The sequence below is a fragment of the Hemitrygon akajei genome, chromosome 28 (assembly GCF_048418815.1).
Source record: "Hemitrygon akajei chromosome 28, sHemAka1.3, whole genome shotgun sequence".
NCBI classification, from domain to species: domain Eukaryota; kingdom Metazoa; phylum Chordata; class Chondrichthyes; order Myliobatiformes; family Dasyatidae; genus Hemitrygon; species Hemitrygon akajei.
In genome coordinates this window covers 7,517,188-7,527,478 of record NC_133151.1, presented here as the reverse complement: position 1 = coordinate 7,527,478, position 10,291 = coordinate 7,517,188, and the positions used below count along the sequence as shown (strand labels likewise).

General features: G+C 46.2%; 1 pseudogene; it reads right to left on the bottom strand.

Moving 5' to 3' along the window:
• Positions 1-7,104: 7,104 nt before the first annotated feature.
• LOC140717466 (small ribosomal subunit protein eS8 pseudogene) lies at positions 7,105-7,800 on the bottom strand (annotated as a pseudogene).
• Between the last annotated feature and the right edge of the window lie 2,491 nt (positions 7,801-10,291).

Genomic DNA, 10,291 nt, shown 5'->3' with positions numbered 1-10,291 from the left:
ATGGCAGAGGGGAAGAATCAGTCCCTGAATCGTTGAGTGTGTGCCTTCAGGCTCCTGTACCTCCTCCCTGATGGCAGAGGGGAAGAAGCTGTTCCTGAATCGTTGAGTGTGTGCCTTCAGGCTCCTGTACCTCCTCCCTGATGGCAGAGGGGAAGAAGCTGTTCCTGAATCGTTGAGTGTGTGCCTTCAGGCTCCTGTACCTCCTCCCTGATGGCAGAGGGGAAGAAGCTGTTCCTGAATCGTTGAGTGTGTGCCTTCAGGCTCCTGTACCTCCTCCCTGATGGCAGAGGGGAAGAAGCTGTTCCTGAATCGTTGAGTGTGTGCCTTCAGGCTCCTGTACCTCCTCCCTGATGGCAGAGGGGAAGAAGCTGTTCCTGAATCGTTGAGTGTGTGCCTTCAGGCTCCTGTACCTCCTCCCTGATGGCAGAGGGGAAGAAGCTGTTCCTGAATCGTTGAGTGTGTGCCTTCAGGCTCCTGTACCTCCTCCCTGATGGCAGAGGGGAAGAAGCTGTTCCTGAATCGTTGAGTGTGTGCCTTCAGGCTCCTGTACCTCCTCCCTGATGGCAGAGGGGAAGAAGCTGTTCCTGAATCGTTGAGTGTGTGCCTTCAGGCTCCTGTACCCCCTCCCAGATGGCAGAGGGGAAGAAGCTGTTCCTGAATCACTGAGTGTGTGCCTTCAGGCTCCTGTACCCCCTCCCTGATGGCAGAGGGGAAGAAGCTGTTCCTGAATCGTTGAGTGTGTGCCTTCAGGCTCATGTACCTCCTCCCTGATGGCAGAGGGGAAGAAGCTGTTCCTGAATCGTTGAGTGTGTGCCTTCAGGCTCCTGTACCTCCTCCCTGATGGCAGAGGGGGAAGAAGCTGTTCCTGAATCGTTGAGTGTGTGCCTTCAGGCTCCTGTACCCCCTCCCGGATGGCAGAGGGGAAGAAGCTGTTCCTGAATCACTGAGTGTGTGCCTTCAGGCTCCTGTACCCCCTCCCTGATGGCAGAGGGGAAGAAGCTGTTCCTGAATCGTTGAGTGTGTGCCTTCAGGCTCCTGTACCTCCTCCCTGATGGCAGAGGGGAAGAAGCTGTTCCTGAATCGCTGAGTGTGTGCCTTCAGGCTCCTGTACCTCCTCCCTGATGGTAGCAATGAGAAGAGGGCATGTCCTGGGTGATGGGGGTCCTTAATGATGGACGCTGCCTTTCTGAGGCATCGCTCCTTGAAGGATACGACGGTGGCTGGTGCCCGTGAGGGAGCTGACTGAGTTTACAACTCTCTGCAGCTTGCTTCGATCCTGTGCAGTAGCATCACCCCCCCCCCCCCCACCAAAACCCATACCAGACGGTGATGCAGCCAGTCAGAACGCTCTCCACGGTACATTTGTAGTTTTTGAGTGTTTTTGGGGACAAACCAAATCTCCTCAAACTCCTAATGAAGTGTAGCCACTGTCATGCCTTCATTGTAGCTGCATCGATATGTTGGGTCCAGGTTAGATCCTCTGAGATGCTGACACACAGAAGGCTGAAATTGCTCACTCTCGCCATTTCTGGTCCTTCTGAGGGGATTGGTTCATGATCCCCCGCCTTACCCTTCCTGCAGTCCACAATCGGCTCTTCGATGCAGCGTGCTGTTGTCTCAGTCCACCTAAATGATATTGTGGATTACCTTGCATGTTCCCAGCTTGCCCAATCACTTAACTTTGCAGTCTACTCATACAGAGTCGTGGAGGGAGCCTGAATATTGAATTTTGCAAGGCCTAGATAGAGTGGGTGTGGAGAGGATGTTTCCTATCGTGGGGGAGTCTAGGACCAGAGGACACAGATAGAGTGGATGTGGAGAGGATGTTTCCTATAGTGGGGGAGTCTAGGACCAGAGGACACAGATAGAGTGGATGTGGTGAGGATGTTTCCTATAGTGGGGGAGTCTAGGACCAGAGGACACAGATAGAGTGGATGTGGAGAGGATGTTTCCTATAGTGGGGGAGTCTAGGACCAGAGGACACAGATAGAGTGGATGTGGAGAGGATGTTTCCTATAGTGGGGGAGTCTAGGACCAAGAGGACACAGATAGAGTGGATGTGGAGAGGATGTTTCCTGTGGTGGGGGAGTCTGGGACCAGAGGACACAGACCTGTACACATCAGACTTCCAATATAACTCGGAGTCCTGCCATGTGCAGAAGTTCGCTGATGACACGGCCATAGTGGGGTGTGTCAGGAGATGGACAGGAGGAGGAGTATAGGAAACTGATACAGGACTTTGTGATATGGTGCAACTCAAACTACCTGCGTCTCTATATCACCAAGACCAAGGAGATGGTGGTGGACTTTAGGAGATCTAGGCCTCCTATGGAGCCAGTGATCATTAATGGAGAATGTGTGGAGCAGGTTAAGACCTACAAATATCTGGGAGTACAGTTAGACGAGAAGCTAGACTGGACTGCCAACACAGATGCCTTGTGCAGGAAGGCACAGAGTCGACTGTACTTCCTAAGAAGGTTGGCGTCATTCAATGTCTGCAGTGAGATTGCTGAAGATGTTTTATAGGTCAGTTGTGGAGAGTGCCCTCTTCTTTGTGGTGGCGTGTTGGGGAGGAAGCATTAAGAAGAGGGACGCCTCACGTCTTAATAAGCTGGTAAGGAAGGCGGGCTCTGTCGTGGGCAAAGTACTGGAGAGTTTAACATCGGTAGCTGAGCGAAGGGCGCTGAGTAGGCTACGGTCAATTATGGATAACTCTGAACATCCTCTACATAGCACCATCCAGAGACAGAGAAGCAGTTTCAGCGACAGGTTACTATCGATGCAATGCTCCTCAGACAGGATGAAGAGGTCAATTACTCCCCAATGCCATTAGGCTTTACAATTCTACCGCCAGGACTTAAGAACTTTTTAAAAGCTGTTATTAATGCTTTTTGAGATAGTGATTTAGATGCATATCATATTTTTTACTGAGTTAAGTATTGTATGTAATTAGTTTTGCTACAACAAGTGTATGGGACATTGGAAAAAAAGTTGAATTTCCCCATGGGGATGAATAAAGTATCTATTTATCTATCTATCGATCGATAGAGTGGATGTGGAGAGGATGTTCCCTATACTGGGGGAGTCTAGGACCAGAGGACACAGATAGAGTGGATGTGGAGAGGATGTTTCCTGTAGTGGGGGAGTCTAGGACCAGAGGACACAGATCGAGTGGATGTGGAGAGGATGTTTCCTATAGTGGGGGAGTCTAGGACCAGAGGACACAGATAGAGTGGATGTGGAGAGGATGTTTCCTATAGTGGGGGAGTCTAGGACCAGAGGACACAGATAGAGTGGATGTGGATAGGATGTTTCCTATAAGTGGGGGAGTCTAGGACCAGAGGACACAGATAGAGTGGACGTGGAGAGGATGTTTCCTGTGGTGGGGGAGTCTAGGACCAGAGGACATAGATAGAGTGGACGTGGAGAGGATGTTTCCGTGGGTGGGGGAGTCTAGGACCAGAGGACACAGATAGAGTGGATGTGGAGAGGATGTTTCCTGTGGTGGGGGAGTACAGGACCAGAGGACACAACTTCCTCGTACAAGGACAGAGATGAGGAGGAACTTCTTTCACCAGAAGGTGGTGAATCTGTGAAATCTGTTGTCACAGACGGCCGTGGAGGCCGAGTCATTGGGTGTATTTAAAGCAGAGCTTGATGGGTACTTGATCAGTCAAGGAGTCAAATGTTATGGGGCGAAGTCAGGAGACAGGGATACGTAATCAGCCAGACTGGAATGGGCCAAATGGCCTAATTCTGCTCTTATTGCCTTAGGATCTTCTTATAAGTTTTAAAGAAGGCCACTTAATTCATTGGGGTCCATGTTGGTTCCCTTCAGACTGTTTTCTTGCATTAAGTCTTGGGCGAGATAATTACCCCAAATCACAGGCCGATTCCCAAATCTCACCCTCAAGGGAACAAAGTTAACTTAGGTTATTTGCTATTTTATATACCAGCAGAAGATCTTACTCCTGTTTTATTTTATATTGTTTTATTTTGTTTACACTGACTTCTGCTCTTCCTGGCTGCTCGCTGAAAGTATTGCTTTAAAAAGCAACTATAAATATGCTCCTTGAAAATTTAAAAAATCACCAATAATTATTGCAGTCCATATTTCTTAGGCTCCTTAAGTTGTATTTCTTATTTCTTAGGTTGTATTCTGTTCTGCAGTACACCTTAAGCACAAGAGATTCTGCAAATGGTGGAAAACCAGAGTAGCACAAACGAAATGCCGGAGAAACTCAGCAGGTTAGGTAGCTTCTGTAGAGGGAAATAAACAGTCGACCTTTCAGGCCAAGCTCCTGTCCTGATGAAGGGTCTCGACCAGAAACATCGACTGTTTACTCCTTTCCATAAATGCTGCCTGACCTGTTGAGTTCCTCTGGCATTTTCTGTGAGTCACTACACTACATCTTCATCTTCTGCTGGGGCATCTTTGTAGCCTGGGTCTTCCTGCCAATTCTACCTAAGTGATTCTTTATTTTGACAAAGAACCTTCATTAAAGTTGTCCCGTAAGTTAATAGACTGGTTATAGGGTCATAGAGAAGTACAGCACAGAAACAGACCCTTCGGCCCATCTAGTCTATGCTGAGCCATTTATACTGCCTACTCCAGTTGACCTGCACCGGGACACACCCCTCTGTACCCCTACCATCCATGTACCTAGCCGAGTGTTTCCCATCCTTTTCAAACCAAACTGCCCCTCTCCCCCAAAACAACCTTCATACTTGCCCTCTCAGGCACAGTATACTTTCCAGTGCCCCCATAGTGTAAAAACATGTCCACCATATGCCAACATGAGGAAAAAATGATTCTGCTTTGAGTTCTTATTTGTCTTTAAACCTAGTTTACCCAGTGCCTGTGCGCTGTACAGCGGCTTCAATATCAATGTGATCCTTGAGCCTGATGGTGTTTAGCAAGGTTTGAAATATCTGGTTCAAATTCTGACAGCCAAAGCTTCAAGTCCCCAATGAGTAACAATATCCAAGCAGTTTCAGTTTTCCTGAGTATGTGATTCACTGCACTGAAGCCTCTAGGAGAAGGGAATTGCAATGAGGAGCAGTTTGGCTGAAACTTCGTTTGACAGTACAGCCACATACCACAAAATCCAGTATTTTTGAAAGGCATTTTTTGCTTCTTCATCATTCTGAATTTCAATAATTTCTTCTTGCAAGCTCTCTTCCTGTTCTTCCATGGTTAATTACCCAGTCTGGAATTTCCAGATCTTTCAAATCCTTGAATTGATTCTGAAAAACCTTCTTCAGTGACTGCAGGTGTAAGCAGTACTCTTGCAAATCACCGTCTGTGAAAGAGGGTGCCATACTTTCCATGTAGGGCAACTGTGAGAACATCCTTCTCCCAATGCTTTGCTTATATATTTCCAATTTTCTGATAAAAGTGGACAACTGCACTTTTTGCCTGGATTAAATTGGAATTCTCACCCAGCAGTTTCATTTTTATAATATTCGTTTTGTCATACAGATCAGCCAGGTATGCCACATCTATATAGAAGTTCAATCTTGTTTCCCCAGCTTTTGTCGACTTTGAGCAAAAATCCAACCAGTGTCAAAAAGGTCCAAGAAACATTTTAAGCAGCAGGCTTCTTCACTTTTAGTGTGAAGAAGCAAGCGTTCAAGCTCTTCATCGTTATCTTGGCTTAACTGGCGAAATATTCTGCTATTTAATGGATGAGCTTTAATTTTGTTGGTAGCAGATATTGCAAGGGTCACGCTTGAAAAATGTCACTGGTTGAGGTTTTTAGCTGCGAGATATTGACGATGAATTACACAATGGATTGCAACCAGGCTTGGAATTACGTTTTTCGTAATTGCCATTAAACCGGCGTGGCGACCGGTCATATCGTACTCAAAGTGTTGCAGAAGAAATCATATTCCCAACCGGACTACTTCTGCCCTCAATATACATTTTGACTCATCATAGATTAACTCTCCATAGATATTTGTTTTTAACTTTTTACAAAAGAGAATCTCTTTGTAAACTTTTCTATTTTTGATAAATCATACACATGCCATCAGCAATGCCTCATTGTCTCACACTGCTGACTCATCCAGTTGTATCCCAAATTCTGTTTTTTGTAGCTTTGTGCTTAGTTGATGCTCAATGTCTTCATTCATTTTGTCAATAGGACAAACTACAGTTATTACTCAGAGGAGTTGATTTTAAAATACAGGTATCCATTTTGAGAACAGTGCTGAGCACTTCTGACACAGCAGGCATTATTAATCTTTCACCAATTGTTGGAGATTTCCCACACTTTGCTAGCATTTTGGAAATATCATAAGAAGCAATGAGACCACTATCAAGGTCATTTTTACCTTTCTTGGCAAATGACGCAAGGGTGTGCAACACTTTTCAAGTGCTTCTTTCATCGTCTGGAACTGAGTATATACCATAAGTAGCCTTTTCAGGGTGTCTTTTACGGAAATGTTCCTGCAATCTTGATGGTTTCATGGCTTCATTAGACAGTACAGTATTACAAAGAAGACACATGGGGCATCGCTGATCTAACGGGAACGGAATAAAATCATACTCCAAGTGTGTAAGCTTGAACTGACGCACTTTCTGTAGTTTCTGTTTCTAAGGATTAGGCATCAGCACCTCCAGACTCATAGAGATACATATTTATCCATCATGAATGGGGCTAAGTTAAAATAAAAAGTTAACACAAGCTGGGAATGCCTATCGGATGTTGACAATGACAGCGAGCTGACACGGATGGAACGATGGTAGAGACACGCAAAGGAACGGCGAGGCGAAGATGAAGACGATCACAACTGCGAAAGTTACATTGACAAGGATTCAGATTAGTATCTGAATGCTAATCGGGATAGAGCTGGTGTTTGGCGAGCTCCCTTTACACTATTCCGGTTAGCGCGATTGACCCATAATCCCCAAAGATGGTCCTTGACTGCACATACGAAGCCGTGTTCGCTTTGAACAAGAAGAACCCTTGGGGTCGACAGATTCACTGATTGGCTCTATTTCACCGTTTGGTTCCGGCCAGCGCTGTTTCATTGCGCGACCTGCTTTCCGTAGATCTGTACAGAAAGTTGAGAGGGTGTGTACTTGACTTAACAACTTCTGATTTTTTTTTTGGTTGAAAAATGTTTTTGTTAATATCACATTTCCTACAGGAATAGCGCTTATTTGCCCTTCTTGGCTTTGATTTTCCTCAGGTAGAATTCCAGCTCCTTTCCTTCAAGGATGTAGCCATCAGCTCTTCCACACTGACCAGGTCTTGAAGATGTGCAAGCAAGCAATTTCCCTTGCTGGAATTGTTCTTCTAGCAGTGAACTGATTTTAGCATTCTTTCTTCGCTCTTCATATTTCTTCTGAATTTTCTTTGACCTTCTCTTGTTCAGAATTTCTTCCTCTTCGGGTGTCAGTTTGGCACCCTTCTTCCGACTAAGTGGAAGGGCAAAGTGAGATTCATACTTGAAAGGAGTGCTATCAATCTGAACAATACAGTTCTTTACTAATGTTTTTGTCCTGACCAATTTATTGTTGGAAGCATTGTGGACTACATCAATGATCCTGGTCTTCCGTGTACAACATTCAGAACCCCAGGAGTAGTTTCCTGCGTCCAACCTCAAAGTCCGATATTTTTTATTTCCACCACGGACTCTCGCTGTGTGGATACGACGTGGTCCAATCTTGGTACTTGCAGGAGGACGGCCAAGTTCATATTTTCTCTTTTTATGATATGGCTTTCTTTTATCTCCAGTCTTGCTGCGCTTGTGCCAATTATTCCGGGTTTTCCCCATTCTCAGGCTCCGGGCCTGACTTACCAACTTCTGAATTGCACGAACTCGTTCCGTGCCGCGAGTCGAAGGGAACTGTTGGGCACTCTGGTTGCTAATATTAACATCTGTTTGGTTGGTAAGTTGGGATGAGATTGCCAAGTTTCAGATGCGTGGTGACCACGAGTGCTCACCGCCAGAGCTATAGTTCTTCCTGTGTTCCAGTTTCTCATCCCTTCTTTTGGAAGTGCCTGCTCTACCAACAGTCGGTCAGGTCTCGTGCCTCAAGTTAGGGTGTTGCTTACCGCCCCTCCAAGAATCTTGAAAGCCCCCGACGACTTCTGTTTCCCCTTAGGACACGTGACCACTCCCGTTGGGAATCAGGTACCCCATCCAACCCTCTCTTAAATGTTGAAATTGAGCTCACATGCCCATTTGTGCTGGCAGCTCGTTCCACACTTTCACAACCCTCTGAGTGAAGAAGCTTCCCCTCATATTCCCCTTAAACGTTTCACCCTTACCCCATGACGTCTGGTTGTAGTCCCATCCAACCTAAGTGGAAAAAGCTTGCTTGCATTTACCCTATCCGTACCCCTCTATCAAATCTCCTCTCAGACTTCTACGTTCTAAGAACACAGTCCTAACCTATTCAATCTTTCCCTATAACTCAGGTCCCCCAGACCCGGCAACGTCCTTGTAAATTTTCTCTGTACTCTTTCAACCTTATTTACATCTTTCCTGTAGGTTGGTGACCAAAACTGCACACAATACTCCAAATCAGGCCTCAACGACGTCTTGTACAACTTCAACTAAGAAGGCATATAGTGTGTAGGCCTTCGTTAATCAGGGGAGTAAGTTCAAGAGTTGAAAGGTAACATTGCAACTCTATAAAACTCTGGTTAGGCCGCACTCAGAGTATTGTGTTCGGTTCTGGTCGCCTCATTGTAGAATGTAAGAGATTTACCAGGATACGGCCATAGTGGGGTGTGTCAGGAATGGACAGGAGGAGGAGTATAGGAAACTGATACAGGACTTTGTGATATGGTGCAACTCTAACTACCTGTGTCTCAATATCACCAAGACCAAGGAGATGGTGGTGGACTTTAGGAGATCTAGGCCTCCTATGGAGCCAGTGATCATTAATGGAGAATGTGTGGAGCAGGTTAAGACCTACAAGTATCTGGGAGTACAGTTAGACGAGAAGCTAGACTGGACTGCCAACACAGATGCCTTGTGCAGGAAGGCACAGAGTCGACTGTACTTCCTAAGAAGGTTGGCGTCATTCAATGTCTGTAGTGAGATGCTGAAGATGTTCTATAGGTCAGTTGTGGAGAGCGCCCTCTTCTTTGTGGTGGCGTGTTGGGGAGGAAGCATTAAGAAGAGGGACGCCTCACGTCTTAATAAGCTGGTAAGGAAGGCGGGCTCTGTCGTGGGCAAAGTACTGGAGAGTTTAACATCAGTAGCTGAGCGAAGGGCGCTGAGTAGGCTACGGTCAATTATGGATAACTCTGAACATCCTCTACATAGCACCATCCAGAGACAGAGAAGCTGTTTCAGCGACAGGTTACTATCGATGCAATGCTCCTCAGACAGGATGAAGAGGTCAATACTCCCCAATGCCATTAGGCTTTACAATTCAACCGCCAGGATTTAAGAACTTTTTAAAAGCTATTATTAATGCTTTTTGAGATAGTGATTTAGATGCATATCATATTCTTTACTGAGTTAAGTATTGTATGCAATTAGTTTTGCTACAACAAGTGTATGGGACATTGGAAAAAAAGTTGAATTTCCCCATGGGGATGAATAAAGTATCTATCTATCTATCTATCTATCTATCTACTGCCTGGATTAGAGGGCATGTCTTATGAGGATAGGCTGGACTCTTCTCTTTGGAGCGAAGCAGGATTAGGGGTGTGCAAGATGTTGAGATATATATTTCGAACGGACAGCCAGAGACTCCTTTCCCAGGACAGAATAGGCTAATACCAGGGGGCAGAGCTTTCAGGAGATTGGAGGAGGGTATAAGGGGAGATGTCAGAGGTAGGTTTTTCTCAACGAGTGGTGGGTGTGTGGAAGAGGCGGATGCATCAGGGAGATTTAAAAATGAGACACGGATGAAAGGAAAATGGAGGAATGTACGGGAGGGAAGGGTTAGATTGAGCAGGTCAAAAGGTCGGCACAACATTGTGGGCTGAAGGGCCTGTACTGCGATACTCATCTTGTTTTCCAAGGGTCTCGGCCCGACACGTCAACACAGACACTGCCTGGCCTGTGGAGTTCCTCCAGCATTTTGTGTGCGTTGCTTGGATTTCCAGCGTCTGCAGGTTTTCTCTTCTTTGCGGAGTTAGAAGTTTGGGAGTTGAGTGTGAGGGGAAAGTGTACGTTTGAAGGACAGACCCTTAACAGTGTTGATGAGATGCAAGTCCATCGCTCCCCAAAAGTAAGCAGATCGGGTGGTAAAGAAGCCATACGGCTTGCTTGCGGGGCACCGAGCAGGCGGTCGTGGGGTAGCTGTGTAAAACTTGGG